Genomic DNA, 18,209 nt, shown 5'->3' on the forward strand with positions numbered 1-18,209 from the left:
AGTACCTCTTGTCTCAGTTCACCTGTGCTACACAGGTTCTTGAGATAAATTGGGAAGGTTTATTGTGGTGACTCTTTTCCTGAAACAATCCTGTGATTGTTATTTTTGCTGCCTTTCTTTAACAGGCACACCAGAGTAAGAAGTTGTGCTCTCTGTTCCATGAAGAACCCTCTAATTACAATGTCTGCCTGGAATGAGGGAAGTAAGTTCAAAAACACATTTCACCCACTTCCGAGCAGGAGTTGAACAACTGATTTGGGAACATGTCTTAGTGTTGCCAGGTATTTTTAAGTGCTTTCTCCTCAATGTCTCCTTCTGACACAGCAAAATTCTATCAACACTAGTAACAGAGATGGAATGTCTTCTCAGAATATCCTACAGCATGTGACATGGGTATGGCCTGAGATCTGAACCGTGGTCTTTTACAGCCTGGAAAGCCTTCATCACGCTTTCCAAAAGATGACTGGCCACAAAGTAATGGGTGTGTTTTTTCAATTCACTAGTTCTAAGGGTACCACTTGTCAGTTGTGCACCTTAAAGAAGTTTGAAATATTTGACACCAACAAATATGACTTATGTAGGTTTTTTCCATGCAAAACTAGTGAAGGTTTATAAAGCTCTTCATAATGTTATAGGCGTCTGTGTGTTGTGCTTCCCCATCTACATGTTCCTCTGTAACTGGTAACAACTGTATTTGCTGTGTGAAAGGGTCACCTTAGTTAATTTCCCAGTTCAATTGGTCCTGTGATGTATCTTTTTCCTGGCTCCTCTTCTCAATCACTTGTTTACTTATATGCCAATTTCTCCTCTTTCACTGCCTGGGAATGTTTGTTTCCATGACAAATGAACTAACCTTTGAGTTTAACAGGTCTTCTGATATTTTTAGCATTTGTCAGGAAGGAAAACTGTGGGTGAGGAAGCCTACACATTATACAGAAAAGTAAGACAGTTTGTATGGAAAGGTAGTATCTTCTGTTAGATCACCTAGAGCATCAGAGAAAAAGAGACATGCTTTTAAACTTTAAGCTTCCTCTTTTACATTTTGTGCTTAACCGTCCCAACTGAGACACTGCTATTGTGTTTTGTAAGCTGTTACAGTGAGTAGCATCTTAAGAGGGTCTCCCATTTCTCCTCTATCTCAGAAATGTCTACTGTTAAATCACATGATTTAAGAGGAATCCAGTCAAGCCAAATCAAATCAATCAAAGCAATTCTCACTCCAACAGTCATAGGCTGGCCAAATCCTTTTTTGACACCTGTCAGTAAAGATGGTGTCTCTGTTGGTACAGAGGCACTGGCCTGAATTGTTATACTGAGGAGGATGTGTCTGACTTGAAGCTAAGGAAAGGATATAATATGACATGAATGATTTGGTATTAGCACATTTTGCTATTACTGTGCCCAAGGGGAGGAAATCACCACACCAGCAGTGGCATATTTATCAACAGCAACATAGATAATCCTGAAGATATGGGGATAACTACTTAAGGAGAAGCTGGTTAGCCTCATGTTTGGTCTCTTTTATATGAAGATATATAACAAGCCTTTGGGGTTTTTTTTTAAATGCCTTTGTTTAACTAATCACAATGTGACAGAGTCAATGCTTTCCTGATTTGCCTACTTCATGCTTCACTCATACAACAGTTATTAATATTTTTACAATTTTGTATCTAGTTGACTATATGTTTATAATGCTGAAATATAGCTTAAGAAAGGGTTCATTTATTTATACTTTATCTTAGTTATTAACATTATTTTGTAAGTTTGAAATAGCCAGAAAAAGAACTGCAAGAAGACACTAGCAGTTATTTAAATCCTGGTTGGGCAGCAAATGGTGGGGAGGGAAGCGGGGAGGAGCACACAAAGGCATGCCAGAGGATAAAATAACACTCTATTAAGTGAGACACTGGAGACCCTCCAAATTAAATCCCCATTGCAACCTTTCTACTTCTCCTCTTTCATAAAGGTGCCATAACGGTGATTGGTCATATGTTTTAAGCTAAAACTGCATCTATGTGATTCACATTCGTGACAAAGAAATCAGTTTTTTATTGTATGTAAAACCATTGATCTGACTTAATGTAACACTTGGTAATTGCTAAGAAGCTCCAATACACATCTGGCCAATGTGATTCTCAAAGTCATAACTCAAACCAGTGAAGATTGCATTTCTTTAAGGAAAGTTATTTCCATGTGAAATTTTAACTGTTTGGCCTTATCCGTTAAGCAGCGCTGTCCTAAAAGAGTTGCATGTGTTATTTTTTCTTATCCTGTGTAAGGTCCAAAATTTGGAGTTGATCTTTACTTCTCAGTGGCATGCTTAATAAGATTGCACATTGGCAGAGTTCAGGCCTGGATCAGACACAAAACATGAGAACTCCAGTAGTGGAGTAATCAAAGAAGGTTCAAGAACTGGTATACATTTTCAAGTGAATGCAGATTAACTTCAGAATAATGATAACTTTGCTCTTATTGCAACATGACCTGTACAAGGTTGCAGCACACTGCAAGAGAGGGTGCCTAGGAGTTGCCCAAGGCATAGCAACAGAAAGAAAGTGTAGCTTGTTAAGACAAAATTCTGTTTGCCTGTCCTCTTTTAAAGGGTAGCCATTTGCTATAGAGTAGAGCTGAGTGAAAAGTGGTAATAGCCTTTGATAATGTGTTCTTAGAAGAAAATTTCATTAAAGGAATTTCTTTAAATCTTTTTTTGTATACTATACAGAAGTTTCCACATGGCAGCTTCAGAGTAGGAAATGAAATAATAATTTTTCTGGTCTTTTCCTAAATTAAATTCCATTGTGGACACTTAATAAGCTTATCTCAGACATACGGTCATGTTTTCTGATGGAAAACACGGTTCTGTTGATATTTTTCTACCTCTTCTTCTGAAGTATTCTAGCAGTAAATGACTAGTCTTCTATTTCTGAATCATCTTACTAGCTGAGAATACTCAAGAGATGAGCAGGAGAGGGTTTGTTTGGTTTTGACTGGGGGGGGAAATGTGAAAAGAAAAAAAAAAAGACAAACCATCTTTCTCACACTCCTTTTTCCCTGACCATCAGCCTTCTGTATCTACAAGTTTAAACAGTCTCTGCTGAAGGAAAAGAAAAAAAAAGAGTTTTTCATGTATTCATTCATTAGAAGGAAATAAAGCAAGAGTCTTGCAACAATTGATAATTTGTAGGCAATTTAGGGTAAACATAATATTCTAAAAAATTCAAGTAATTTATGTGATAATATGACCAAATAAAGAGAGTCATTGCTGTGGCCATCTCTAAAAGGAAACTGAAATGGAGTATATTTTGCAGCTCAATTCATGACTGACACTGCCTGTCAATGCTTAAGAAGCATTTAGACAGGACCCTTAATAGTTTGCTGTAGCTTTTGGTCAGCCCTGAAATGATCAGGCAGTTGAACTAGATGATCATTGTAGGTCCCTTCCAACTGAAATATTCTATTCTAAGACCTATGTCTGTCAGTTCCATTGAGCATTATGTAGCTTTAATGCTATTATTTAAGCAAAACACTCCAATTTCCTTTTGCATGAAGAGTCAGAGGGGGAAAGTGGGGAGACAAGAAAAGGAAGGAGGGCATTTCCTTTAATAACACCAAAAAATGTCAGTTTTCTGAATGATCTTAATATTAAACTGTATGAATGTACAAAATGTCACTAAGTGAAATTTGCCTTTGACTTGACTGACTTACGATGCTTTCAAATTTGCACGATATGCATGGTCAGTGCATCTTGCATGGTTGTTTTGTTTGTCTGGGAAAGGACATACTAACATGGAGGGGAAGGTGATTTTTGCTGTCCAGTAGAAAGGAGTTAATAATGTGTTGCTCTGCTCAGATAGGATGGGAAATCAAGCTCATAGCAATTTTAGAGGAATTAATTATTAGTCACAATCTGATTTCCCATCAAATTTCTGTCATTACCTTCATCATAACTGGCATTAATTTCACACAATCACTGCTCCTGCAGTCAGCAGGCCTGATTAAAGGTCTGAGACTGAAGTTAAAGGACTTTTTAAAATATCCATAACTGCGTAACTGTTTCAACTGTAAGTTGAACTATAAATTCATTTGGAATGGCAATGGAAAGGCCTAATTTCTTGTCTGGAATGCTGTTTACTTAGTGCAGTCTGTCTTTTTTTTCTTTTGTATTTAGAGATGAGCATATTTTGGAATCTTCTTCCAATGCAGTTACTTACATTAATATTTTCTGCTATGAAAATGACTTCTACTTAAACTTAAAAGCCCTTTTGTGGAGAAAACGGAAATTAAGATATTTGAATTGTTAATACATAGATAGTAGAATTGCTAAGCACCTCTGCATGATTTTGAAAGTAAACTGCCAAATACAAGATATACATAGCAGCAGAGAAGTATCACATGGTGGAAGAATATTCACACAGGGATAGTGGTGTTAATTTAACACCTCTCTGTAGAGTCATGTTGATGCCAATGGTACTTTAAGCAACTATTGCTGCTAAATTATTTTGCTGTAGTATGACCTAAAGCCACATCTGCGAAGGAGATGGCATGTGGCAAGCTGTGTTGTCATACATAACTCGTAAAGTGCATGTTGCCACCAACAGAACCCACAGTTCTCTGTCACAGGCATAAAGTCTCCCTCCCATGGGAGAAGTGGCCTTGAATTCCTGCAGGTAGAGGGTGGAAATCAGGTTTGTTGCCCCTTCTATCACAGATACGGGGAGGGGGTGGAATTAAATAATCAGCGCTTACTCTCTGTTTTAAAAGAAGATGGACTGCTTTTTTTGTGAACAGCCCAACTTATCAGTCCTCTCATCCTCAAGGACTGAGAACAAGGACTGTGTAGTGTTTGTGGAGCTGTGAAAAGTTTAGAAAGAAGCTGTATTTTAAAGGCCTTTGTAGCTGCCTGTGTGCAGCCAGCACTTTAATATTAAAAAAGGACATATGTGGGCAGAACAGTCTCTAGAGCTGGGCAGCAGCTGAGGTTTTCACTATCCCATTCAAAGTGTGTGCGAAGTGTGTTCACTCGATGTCACAGATATCTGTAACTTTGCATGCGTTGCAACATTCTTGGGATGCAAATTATCCCTTCTTGCTGAAACAGGCTATGGAAATCAATCCACAGCAGTCTTCTTCATTCAGTCTAAGAACACGCTAAAGTCACAAGCCACAGAAACTGATTCCTCCCCCCCAGCTCTCCTCTTAATGGGGTGCTAACTTCAAAGGTTACTTTTGACCATTGAAATACCAACTGTATTAAATAAGCGGTCAAAATGCAAGCAACCAGTTTGAATTGCAGGAATTCAATTATAAGCAGCTGGCTTCACTTCTAACTGAGGATCTAATAGTAAAAAAAAAAAAAAAAAAAGGCAACAGACCAAAACAAAATTCCAAACTAAATCCATCTGTCTGCGTCTACGCAATGAAAGTTAAATACCAAGTATGCCACTTTGAAGCCCAGATGAAAGTTTCGCTGTTCAGAGCATGTGCAACCTGTACAAACACACTTTTACAAAGGCAGACGTCTTGCTACAGGAGGTAAAAATAAATCTCTCTACGGGTTTCCTCTTCCTCTGTCTGTTTTAATTCTTCTGAATCTCAAAATATGATGCAAAGTCACAACGGCATGCACAGATGGTTGGTTAATATGCAGCTCTGGTTGTTCTGAGGAGGTTGCTGTTTGACTTCTGTCCTTTCAGCTGAGTCATGAAGTATAACTATGCAGTTGTACATTTCTTTGTGTTGGTGCTCCAGGCAAGGAGGCTGCTGAGAGCAGCTATCTCTGGCAGTGAGGAAACACAAAAGCAGGGATTTAGAATGTGTAGCAGGGCAGTGCTGAGCTGGTGCATGCTTCTGCAACAATGGAGAGCCATGGCAGGCTGCTGCCCCAGCACGGCTGTCCTCAGCCAGCACCCGCCCTCTTACCAGCCACCCGGAGGCAGCTCACACATGTATAAGAAGGCACAGAGGATGATATAGATAAATCACTAAAAGAATTCAAAGTAATGGGATGGTAATAATTTATCCTAAAATGCTAATCCTTCAAAAATCTCAAGATCAGCAACTCAGTTAGCTTAGTCAATAAAATATTTTCCACTTTCTGCATGATGCCTTTCCTGCACTTGATTTTGATCTGAGAACTACTTGTAAAGAAATGTACCAAAACTTCCCAAATAGGCTTCAGTCATGCCCCAAAGTATTCTCTGAGGCCCCTCCATCCCCACAGACAGTTTGTTTGAAATCACTGCCTCCAGCTGTAATTGTGTCCTGGAGCCTTTGTTTTAAATGAAAATGGCTTCAAGTTGAACCCTAACCCTTATTATCATCCTCAAAAGGAAGGAGGCCCAGTGGTAGTTGTGCTCCTGTATGGGTCTGAGTACACTTACTTGAGTCCTTCAGAGACAAAAATTATCTTAAATAGGTAGTCAGATGTATTGGTTAGTAATATATTAATGCTATAATGAAATATCAATAACTAGTTTTACTAGCCATCTGAATGACTTCAGATGCTTCCCAAGTGTCTTGGCGTTATAATGTCTTATTCCCTTTGTTCCTTAGATGAGATAGTGTAACAGAGAGCTACTTGGAAGAGATAAGGGGAGGGAGGCAGTACTGTGAGCAACTTGTTGTTCTTCAAAGCCTCTGTACAGTGCAAATGAGGGTCTGCAGCCCCTGAGCTTTAGAAAAGTCAGCAATTGGTTTGTGACTGTTTGCTTAGCAAGTTTTTGTGCTTTTAGTCCTGGACAGCTGAGATGCAAAGGTGAGCAGATTTCTCATATTGTAGTTTGTCAGACTAAATATACAGTTGGTTCCATTGCGGAAGGTTTGCACATCTAGAAAAAAGGTAACACAGGAGAGGAACCAAAAGCTAAACACTGGCTAATTTCTATGAAGGCACAAACTAGGGGTCTGAAAAACAGGTGGCTCTGACACAATAAGAAGCAGCATCACTGGCAAGGTATTGCAGCCACGGGTAACGCCTCCTCCAGCAAAAGCCTCTGACCAATGCAGTCTCCGTTTTCTGAATAAAATCAGCTTCATGTTTTATACATCAGCTAAGTTAAAAAGATTTTAAAGGTTATCAGTATGATGCAAGTCGAGCCTGTGCTAGTCTAGCCCATTTCAGTTAAATGACAAACTGGCAAATATAATTCTGATTTCTGGTGCAGTGTAATTCTGCTTTCAGAAAAAGAAAATAGTATCCAAATTCTTATTGTTTGGTATAGAATGTGAATCAATCATATTATTCTTCCTAGTAAGTACATATATAGCTAACATCCTCGCATTGCAGCTATTCAGTTTTAAAACAACACTCAGCAACGTATAAAATATGAGAAAAGGCATGCATATAAAATATGAGAAAAGGCATCCAGTACACTGGATTAAGCTGTCTTGCTTAACAAGGAGGAAAAAATTAAAAGACAGAAGTTTATGTATTGTATACTGCAAGTGGTATTACTCTTAGTAATTCCCAGTGCAGATGAGTTGTCTATAGAGTTTTGTTAAGTTTATCACTTCTAGAGCCAAGTGATTAATTTATTTTGGTTATTTTTTCTTTGCTTCTGGTGACCAAGCCTTCTGTCTTTATATTCCACCAAGCCATGGAAGTGAAAACCTTAAAATCACTCACCTGTCACTGTTTTTATGTTACATCTGCATTTCATCTCACTTTCACTGCAAACGACTTCCTGATATGCAGGGCTGTGCTCTCTGCTCTTGCTTTTTTTGCTTTCTCTTGTCTGACAAGGACTCAGGTTAATGACTTTGTGTATGTGTGTTAACTCTTTAATTTTTTTTTACCCTGCTTTTTCTGTTACATACGCAACAAATGTAGCACTGCAGTAGAAACTATATATGCCTCAAATTAACCAGAAAAAATGTGATTATAGTGATACATGTTTTACTTGTAGCTCCAGCTGCAGTAATATGAGACCTGCTTTATAATTCGTCTACTGGGAATTTCGTGTCTATTTTGAAACCTCTGACGTGCTTATTAGAAGGTAACTGAGAACTGTATACCAACACACCCAAGTATGGTGATGACAGATCAGTTTTTTAAAAATTTCTGAACTGAGGTATTTCTGGACTGAGACTTGCCTATCATGTTGTAAGAATGACAGGATTATAAATCATGCTTAATCACCCTGGTTTACCTTAATAACCCCTGAAAACCAGTTCCACTGCTGCCTGGATGGCAGCAGGAGCAATTTTTGATCTGTCGAGAGTAGCTGGATAGAACCATCTCAAACCATCCTATACTTCCACTAAAGTAAGACAAGGGTGATATGCACTGTATGTTATGCCAGGTGTCTCTGGTAATCTGCATAGTGAAAAACAAATTTGGGCTTTTTCACACAGGTTTGTGGTTTCTCTTTTCTCTTTCACTTTGAATTAATTCTTTCTGTGTTTAAAACAAATACTCTGGTCATGTTTGCAAATGGGTAAATTGATATGCCCATATATCCTGTGGATAGTAGGAGAGGCTCTCTGGTACATGTGATACAGGTGTTGTCTGTGTTCCTTTTCTCTGAGCCTAGTCAGAGAGAAAGTATGTGAGACACTTCACTGCTGGCATTCTGGGATACACTGAACATGCATTGGCAACGGTTTAGAAACTGCTGGTTTGGCTGAAATCATAATTTCAAAGCCACGGCAAAGATTGTTGGCATGGTTTTGTTTTCATACTGCATTTTAAAGAAGCCCTGAAGGAGTTGGTCTTATAATCCAAAAAAACTTGCCGTTCTGTTTCTTTTGCAGTGATTTCTCACCATCACCACACCCACCCCTCCCACCTTAGACGGTGCTTTAGGCTGTCACTGGATATCAAAATACAATTTTGATAATTGTCAGGAAGAGAGAAAATGGGGAAGAATGGACTGGTTTGTAAAACTGAAATGGAAAGTATCCTTGGTTGATATGTTTTTCAAAAGCTACCTAAGATGACAGAGTTGTAAATTATAATTCTTATTTTGTGTGTATTATGCTGAGTAATGAATACTTAAGAATTAGCACTGGAAAAAAATAGACTTGGCATGGAAAAATACTCAGAATCTTTTTGAAAGAGTTAAGTGTATTTTCACAAGGTTTAAGCATGAACTGCAGGTCTGAGCTTCTGAGGAATATGTGTAGTATGTGACACAGTCTAGATCTGACTTGATGGTTACAATGGCTTAGTCAAGAGGATAAATAAATGAGAGTGCAATTTCACTTTGCAGCTAAAGTGATGTAACTGAGCCTTGACACCTAAATGATATATCTTGCTTCCTGTGGTTTGACTCAGGGAATCACGTGGCCATGAAGTTAATTTGGTCATCTGAATGATTGAATAGAAACTAAAAACAAAAGTTTTCCTGTGAATAAGTTCACTGATCCCACTGCTCTTTCAACTATACAATCACTAGATCCAATGCAGGAAATCTTTGAACCGATAGAGGAGAAAAGCAATTCTTCTGGAAGGTATTTCAAGCTGCATAGGTTTAGCTTTGACATGGAATAACACCTTTTAAATTGTTGAACTCGGATTTAAGCTTAAGAGAAGAAATTAAAATCTTAGTGTGGAATAGACTTTTCTCTTTCATAGTCTTTATGTTACAGTTTGTTTTACCCACACCAGTTACTGTCTGAATCAGAGAAATGTCACTTCTGAGCTGTTGTTAATGGATGCTGTTTTTCAAGAATATCACAGAAGAAAAGGGGGGAAGCAAGTGAGTAAGAGTTTCTGCTTCTGTAGTGCTTATGGGCGTGTGAGTGTTGCTGGGTCTCATGACTCACTGCACAGCTTTGTGAGGTAAATGGGACTGCATTAGCTTGCAGAGCAAGTATAAACTATTTCCCATAAATAGCGATACCACACTTCATCTCTAATGACTCCACAGACCTAAATTTAGAGAAGGAGCACATTTTTACAACTGCCATTTCACTCACACATACAAATGCACCCCTACCTTAGATGGTGGGGTCCCCATTCAAATGTGGAGGAAGTGGGGGAGCCGTTGCTTATGTGCACCCCTACATGTTTTATTATTACAGTATTCGTACCTGTATGTAGTGTGTACACACAATTAGGTTTTCTATGGTGAATGACAGTGTATGTACATAAAACAGCTGGGAGTGATTCTCTGTGCTAAATCAAAAACAGCATACAGAATTTAAAATTCAGAGTGTGCTTTTCACTTCAGGTCGCCTTAGGAATTGCACAGTCTGTGCCATGGAGTCTGCCGGCTAACTAAGATAGACCTTCTAGCTCTTCCTGCTTTGCACAAAGGGGATCCCTGAGTGCTATTCACTGTTTCAGTAGCACCGGCTGTCTCCCGCTGAGCGTAGGAAAGTTCCTGTTTCAGGCAGCAGAGGACAGTAACACATGACTCGCTGGTGTGAACCATTTTGCAATCTTTTGCTAGCCCATATTGTCTTTCTCTCATATCTTACTTTTATTCTGGGCTGTGGGGATAGCCACAGCTCAAGCATTACTCTTTTACAGTTCGTATTCCCTTCATCTGCCCTCCGCTTGGGTATCCTTCATCATGGGGGCCAGACAGGGATGTCGTGTCAGCTGTGGCTCCCTGTCTTCTGAGATTTGACCTAAGTGCAAAGAGCTGACTCAACACCTGCTCCGGGTTTAAAGGGGCCGAAGTCTACTTTATACAACATGTGGTACAAGATTTTAACCCCTGAAATGCCATTCCTCTGTGGATTGCCTTGCAAAACCACAACTGTTGTTTCTCACAAGCACTGTTGCCAAAGGGAATATGAGGGGTAGCAGGGCATATGGACTGACCTCCCCCGGAATACCACTTAGCTGATAGTTCCTGTCACGGTATCACTGCCTGTGGGAAAGTCATGTGCACTGCTTTTTAGCATTCTTCTAGAAGTTGTTTAGAAACTGCTGGAGAAAACAAATGTGTTTTCCACCATTTCATTTTGATAAGAAAGTACTACAGAATAAATGTTTTATAACATCATACCAGGAATGTACTCAGTTCCTAACAGCTCTAACATAACCTGCCAAATGCAGTGGCAGGATGAGTTTGTGGTATAAAATTTCTTCTCCCATTTTTCATTTTTAGCCTGAGTCTTTCTTGGTTAGGGTTTAGGAGTGACTATTCCATTTCCTTCCAGACCTCTTTCTTAGTTATATTGATTTTCAGTAAATTGTATTTGATCATCTAGTGTGGAAGAGGGAATTTACACAGTGAGATGCATCATTACTGGTTGAAATATTTGTGAATTTCCATTCAGATGTGACTACTGTAACTAAAAAGATTGACCTTCAGCTGATACAAACACATTAAAGTCATGGAGATGCTCCATATCAAGCTAAACATTTGTGATCACACAGATTTTCTAAGTAATGTAAACCAATGGAAATTAAGGCTTGAAGAGACTTTTGGATATGTATAGATAAGTAAGTATTAGTTATAAATGAACCATTCTTGCTAGGTATTTAGGTGCTTGTAAGAAGTTGGGTAATGATGGAGGTTCCACCAGCTGCCCACAGAATCTGTTCCAGTGTTTTTGCCTCTAGGTATCATCTTGAAGCGTGTTTCCCAAGATGGACAAAGTATGGACAAAGTATCCCAGCAGAGGCCTTTATGAGTACTAAGTAAAGTGAAAGGTTTATTTTACATATCTCACAACACTTCTGTTTATACACCTCCGTATGTTTGCTTTTTTCACAAGAGTATGGCAGTGTTGACTCATGTTCAGTTTGTGATCCACTCTAATCCCAGGTCCTTTTATACTGGACTGCTGGGTAGCTGCTACTTTTCCTGTGTTTGTGCAGTGTACTGTACCTTACAAAGGGCAAATATTAACCTTAATTTGTTTCCTAATTATTTTAGACCTTTTTTTCTTTACTTGCCTACACTACTCTGGCTTCTCTTCTTGACTTCTGAAGTTGTCAGAGGTGTTTCCTGCCCCTTTTCCCCTAAGTACGCAATTTAAAATTACCATTTGTGTGTATTTATAATTGTGCATTAGTATGGTGGAATAATGTCTGTGTCCACAGAAAATTATTTGATACAAGTTTTCATAGTGATATTAGCAATTACTTTGAGCCCATGTCATCTTCAGCTGGTCTCCTGCACATCCATTATTTTGTCCAAAGTTTGATGAGCTTACTTATACAAATTGCCTGTAAGAAGCGTCATATCCTCCTGTAAATTAAATGATATCCACATTTCACCCTCCCTGAGCCTGTTAAACCTGTCACAGTAGACAAGATCAGTTTGATGCAATCTGCTCTTAGCAAGTCTGGCTCTGTTACTTATCAACCTATTATCTTCTAAAAATAGTTCATTTGTTCCAATATATTTTTCCAGGAATTGCAGTTGGACCAACGTGCTTTTTCTCTTTTGGTGCTTTTGCTTTATTTTTTTATTTCTTTCCTGATTTTTTTTCTATAATCTAGATTTCTGAAACCTTCCCATTCCATAGCTTTCCATGATAATCTGTAGTGGTTCAGAGATAGCTTCATCTGGCCAAATACTTCAGAGACTGTATTAAGAGTCAGCTAACTAAAAATATAGATATCATTTTAAGTAAATAGCCCCTCCTGTTCCTTCTCCCTCCCCCCAAATCAAGTTCTTGATCCTTTATTGTGTTTGTTTTTTTTTTACTGACATAATTAAATATTAAGCATTTCTTCATCTGTTGGCTTACTGCTTTAAGCAAGTTGCTACTGCTTTCACTGACATTTACAAATAAGCAGTTTCTATTTTTATGTTAACTACCAACAAGCTTGAATCTTCTTTGTGTCTTTGTGCTCAGACTTGTGATTCTTCCTTTACAGAATTTTCTGTGTTATGAAATCCTGGAGACTAAGCCGAACTGGCTTTCAGTAAACTCAGTACAGATTGAACAGGTCAAATGTGAGTACTTTTCCAGATCTAGATTTATTCCCATAGTTCTTCTCTGAAACCTTTCCAAACTTTAATCGTCTCAAATCTAAATTCACTGAATAAATGTCAAACATATGCTATATTCACTAACTCTGAGCAAGGCTTCTAAATTACTTGACTTGCACCACTTTTGGTTACTGTGGTTACCACGTAGCAAGAATATGATTACAGTGGAAACTGACCCTATGGCCTGAGTGATGCCAAGAGTCAAAACCACAGCAATATCAAGATGGGAGAGTGAACAGTGACACAGCTGGATGTATCTGCACCATCCTTACCAGCCCAAGTTTCAGGCTCTGCCCTTCTTCCTCCTTTGACCTATCCATCCATTGCCTCCAATTTATAGCATACTTTTGCAGTCCGCACCAAAGTGAACTTTATTATGTTTCTCTCCCTTGAAGCCATAAGCTGCATCTCAGAGTTTTTTGATTCAAATATTCCTTCTAGGAATCTATCTATAGACTGTCTCCTTCCTTGACAACTTGCCTTTACATGGAGAGGCAGAAAGGCGGGAATACAAAAGGTCTGCAAGGTGAGAATGAGGATTTACAGGTTTTTTGCAAAGTGCACAAGCCAGCTCTAAACCTACTATAGTGTGAGGCAGCAAAATTAACCTGATGAGTGAACATTAAACAAAGTTATCAGAGTATAGCTCAGTTGCTTTGAGGGCTCAGTATGGTCAGTGGGTAAGGAGTTGAGGTCCCATTTAAAAGTTTTGTCATAGGCTTATCAGCACAAAAGGATGAATACATTGCTTTTGGCAAATTGATTTTTAGCAGAAGAGACCAGAGCTTTAAAATGGAATTTTGGAGGTTCATGACAAATTGAGAACAAGAGCCAAACTGTCTTCACCCAGTGGATTTCAGCTCAATAACTGACACTTTCTTTTATATATATATACACACACAATGCTCCCATTTAGTGTATTTGTTAAATTGAATTCCTAGAAGGGCTTACCATTCATTTAGCATGTCCAGAAGGTAGTGGGATATAGTAAAAATGTGATCCCATTTGGGGAAGAGGAGCAAGTGCCATAGTCTGTTTGCTGTTGGAAAACACTTAATGCAAAACCACAGAACAGTTTAACAAATTATATTGTTTCTCCATAATGGTGGTTGCTTCGTCAGCCCTTCACCTTTATTCTGCATTAGTGTCTAGTAATTCTGCTTTTTGCCTGGAGCCAGGTCACCAGCTGGTGTAAATTAGCCTAGCACTAATGAAGTTTATGAAGTTTTGTCAGATGTCTGCAAGTGAAGCGTCACTTTTTGTTTAAACAGATGAATTCTTCATGAATCTGAAGTCCTCTAGCTGTCTGCATGTATCTTCCCATTCACTGTTCAGTTCCAGAACACTCTTTTTGAAGTAGCCACCTGTGAGGTTTTTTTCCTGGTTAGGATAGTTCTGCTCCAAACCAGATACTTTCATTTTCTAGCTCACAAATGCAGACTTCCAGAGAACAGAACAGTGATTTAAATACAGCTGTTAGTGCTGGTTGCGTCGCAGTATACTCACTCTGTCTGATGCTAAACCTTCAGTATCACAACTCATATTAAACCTTCCATATAAATGAGCTTCCTTGTGCTGTGGATAAATGTGATTTGAAAAGATTGAACAAAGGATTTTTTTTAAAAGCAGGCACTAGCCCTTCACCTATTGTAAATGCTGTAACTGGAACAGCAGTGCTTCCCAGAGGAAACTTGTCTTAGAGGAAACAGTGACTTTTCAAGAGGCTCAGGTTAAGTTATTTAGAAGACTCTGAAATTGTAACCGCTCGTTCATCCCAGTGATACTCTCAACAGTTTTGAAGGCAATGCTCTTATACCTCCTACTGTAAGACCTTCTTTTATGAATCTATAAGCAAGGTCAGCTATGAGATCAAACAAGGTTGTTGAGGACTTTATTCAGTCCACGTCTTAAACTTCTAAGGATGGAGTGGTTTAATTTTTGCTGTTGACTAAGACAATAACTTAAAGTGTATTTACTATTGTTTCTTTCTTTTAACAAGCAATTTCCTTTATATAAAAATACAGTTACTTGTAGCTAAATAACTTTCAAAAGTAGTTTTTTTCAAGTAGTTTAGATTACCTCACCCTGTTCAGTTTAACTTTTTTTAAAGCAGGTTTTCTGTCTATTCTCTTCATATGTGAATAACACCATTATTCTATTCATTGGGTTTTTATTTAATAAACAGAAGATCATAAAATCTGGTAGTAAGTGTTAAGATCATGTAGGGAAAAGGATTTCATAACAAATGTAGATGCTTTTTATTTCTGTTAATAATCAATGCATTAAAGAACACATACGTGGAAGTAAAGCAGTGTGCTCAAGCTATAGTTTATGTTGAACTTTGGACAAATGTACATACCATGGTAATTGTAATGTAGGAATCAGAAAGCATTTCACAATAAGTAGGAGGCTAATTGTATTACAAAATGGTGCTGTGTACCAGAATCTGGTTTTGCTAATCACTAATTACTTATTGGTAACTTTGGACTGCTTTTCCATCATACTTTCTGAAAGTGCACTCAAGAAATCTTAGTGCCTCTTTCATATACAGTGAGGCTGATTTAACTGTATTTATCAAATCTGTGTTTAAAGTCTTGTGCTTATAAAGTCTGTTTGCTTAGGCTCCTGAATGACCTTGGTCATTGCAGTTAAAATTGTTGTATAAGCGCTAGTTACCTTCATCTTCGCGCAGGAGTCCGACCAAAGAAGATGCCATTCCCACATATATATGGTAGAGAGTTAAAATTCTTCAGAGGTGCTCAGTGAGCACCTTTTATTTCCTAGCATGATTTAACTGGCTGTGACTGTGTTCTAAGCTTATAGCACATTCTATATGCACTGAAGCCACATGCTAAAATGAAAGTAATGCTGTAGTAGCTACTGTGATCTCAAAATCCAGGTAACATTTATGTTTTAAAGCTACAGTATTTGGCTTAGGTATATTGACAGCATAACTTTCATATTAATATAATTTGATCTGAGATTCAAAACCCTTTTAAAATAGTGGCTACTGTATAGGTTCTGTATGCTCTTACACTGGAGACACGTGCAGGCGTCGGATATTTCAGTTTAGCATATGCTCACCAGTGGTTAAAGGATAATGAGTAATTTTTGCCCACAAAGTCCTCCTATTTCTGAAGTCAGTCTGGATTGAATAAGCAATGTTCCACAACCTGAAAGACCTTGACTTCTTGAAATCTCTTATCTGTTTCTTCCTAAATGTTATGTATTGAAGAGATTGTTTTGCCAAATGAATAAAATCTAAAATTTTAACAGGCTGTTTGCATACAGGATTTAGTCCAGGGTATGCCTATTTGTGTTAGCCGAGAGGATTCCTCAGAATGCATTTCCACTGAATTATGTGAGGCTACTCATATATCTGAAGGTCCCCAGCTGTATAAATATTTGTGAGATTGATAATAGAATAGAATAGAATGGATAAGGAGAGATACGCTAGTTGTTGAGAGAATAAAAACATGCATTGGTGAGATTAAAGAGAAAATAATAAAATTCATTTAAAAACTCAGTTAAAGAAATGGAGGGGAAAAAACTCCTGTAGACTTGAACTAGGGCCATGGTTAAAAATTTGTACCCTTAATTCAGCTTTCATAGCTTTCAGGTATTTACATACAACAAAAATTGCTCTCTTAAGAAATACCTGGTTCAAAAACCTTTACTTATGAAATAGTCTTCTAAAAAACCACTCTCTTAAGAAATGTGCAGTTGAGTATGGACCATGTAAGAAATTAGTAACATATTTCCTTTCTTCTCTCCCTGTTGAGGCACAAATAATTGACTACATTTGGGAAGTGTTAAAACTACCTTTTTATGAGAATGGATTCTTTGACAGATCAATCCACTAAAAATACTCCCCACTGAAATACACATTTTAGAATCTAACTTTAAACTATCCTGAAGAATAAAGCTTTTTAGCTGTGTTTACAAACAGTTGTTGCTTTACAGGAGGCCCAGAAAGTGCTGCTTAGCTTTCTTACCAAATATTACCCTTTGGTCTTCAACCTGAGCCACTAAATCACTTTAAAATAATGCATTTTCATTTCCAGAAAGTGATCCACCTCCCTGTTACTGTGTCTTCATATACGATGTCTTCACTAATAACTGCCCCTAAAGGTTAATTTTCAGGAAAGCTGAATCATCTCTATCTGCCCTCCACCCCCACCACTCATCTCTGCCTAAAACCACAGGAAGGGATAAGAACTTTATTGCTTTATTCCTTTCTTAAAAATCAGAGTATTTGTTTAATGATATCTGAACCTTTTTGCAGGTTTACTCAGAAACTGGTTATTTGTGTAAAAGATGTGTTCTAAACTCAGCCTCATCTCTCAATTTTTTTTTTTTTACATAATGCACCTTTTTTACCTTTCATGTGGAAAAATACCAGATATCATGGAAACACTTCAATTCCATATCAAACCATGAAATACTGAGCTTACAGCTCACTAGTGAATTTGATGCTGGGTTTATCTCAGCTAGAGAAACTTTGAGTCAAGTGAAAGTGTAGATGTGTAGATGCATGAGGTGGTTTTTTTATTATTAGTTTGTTGATGTTGTTCTTTTTTGTTTGTTTTTGAACAAGAACTTATTTCCATGCTTTACAACTGCAACCTGAAGCACATACGAACAAACGAATAGGATTATACTTGTCTGTAGGTAAGTAACTATTGCTGACAGGCATATAATATAGCTGAATAAGAAAATCGACTGTGTAGCTTGTATGCTTTGCAGATAGTTGAAAAATAATAAACAGAGATAGTTCAGCTTCTCAGCTTGTCTTGAAAAGGTATGAGATGTTGAATATTTGATGGATTTTTTTACATCAGTTGGGAGCAAGAAAACAGAGAACGATCCACTGCAACCACGAGAGCCTTTATTTCTGATGTTGTGATCTGTTTTGTGACTCCTCATTGCCCTGATTCTAAAAATAATTTGCTATGGCTGACGGTTTTCTCATGAGAAAATACAGTATAGGGGCACTTCCCGCAGTCTGGGTTTCTTGCACAGAAGCTCCATGTCCTGAGTGCTTATTAATTGTGATTAATACATTTTCACTTCAGACACGTCGTTGCTGGAGGTGCCTCCGCCTTGATTAGTACTTTTGTGCCAAAGTTTTCTGAGCCGAGTCAACTTTTGCTCTCTAATGGTACAACAAAACAGAAAAAGCTTGTAATAAGCTTCCTGAAATTCCTGCTCTTTCCCTCCTTCCCCGCCTCTGTTTCTGGGAGACCTACTACGTAATGGGCTGGGGGGGGGTCTCGCATCCCGTCATGTTTGGCCGACATTTGTTACTTG

The sequence above is a fragment of the Neopelma chrysocephalum genome, unplaced genomic scaffold (genome assembly GCF_003984885.1).
Source record: "Neopelma chrysocephalum unplaced genomic scaffold, ASM398488v2 Primary Assembly neopelma1_23b, whole genome shotgun sequence".
Taxonomy (NCBI): Eukaryota; Metazoa; Chordata; class Aves; order Passeriformes; family Pipridae; genus Neopelma; species Neopelma chrysocephalum.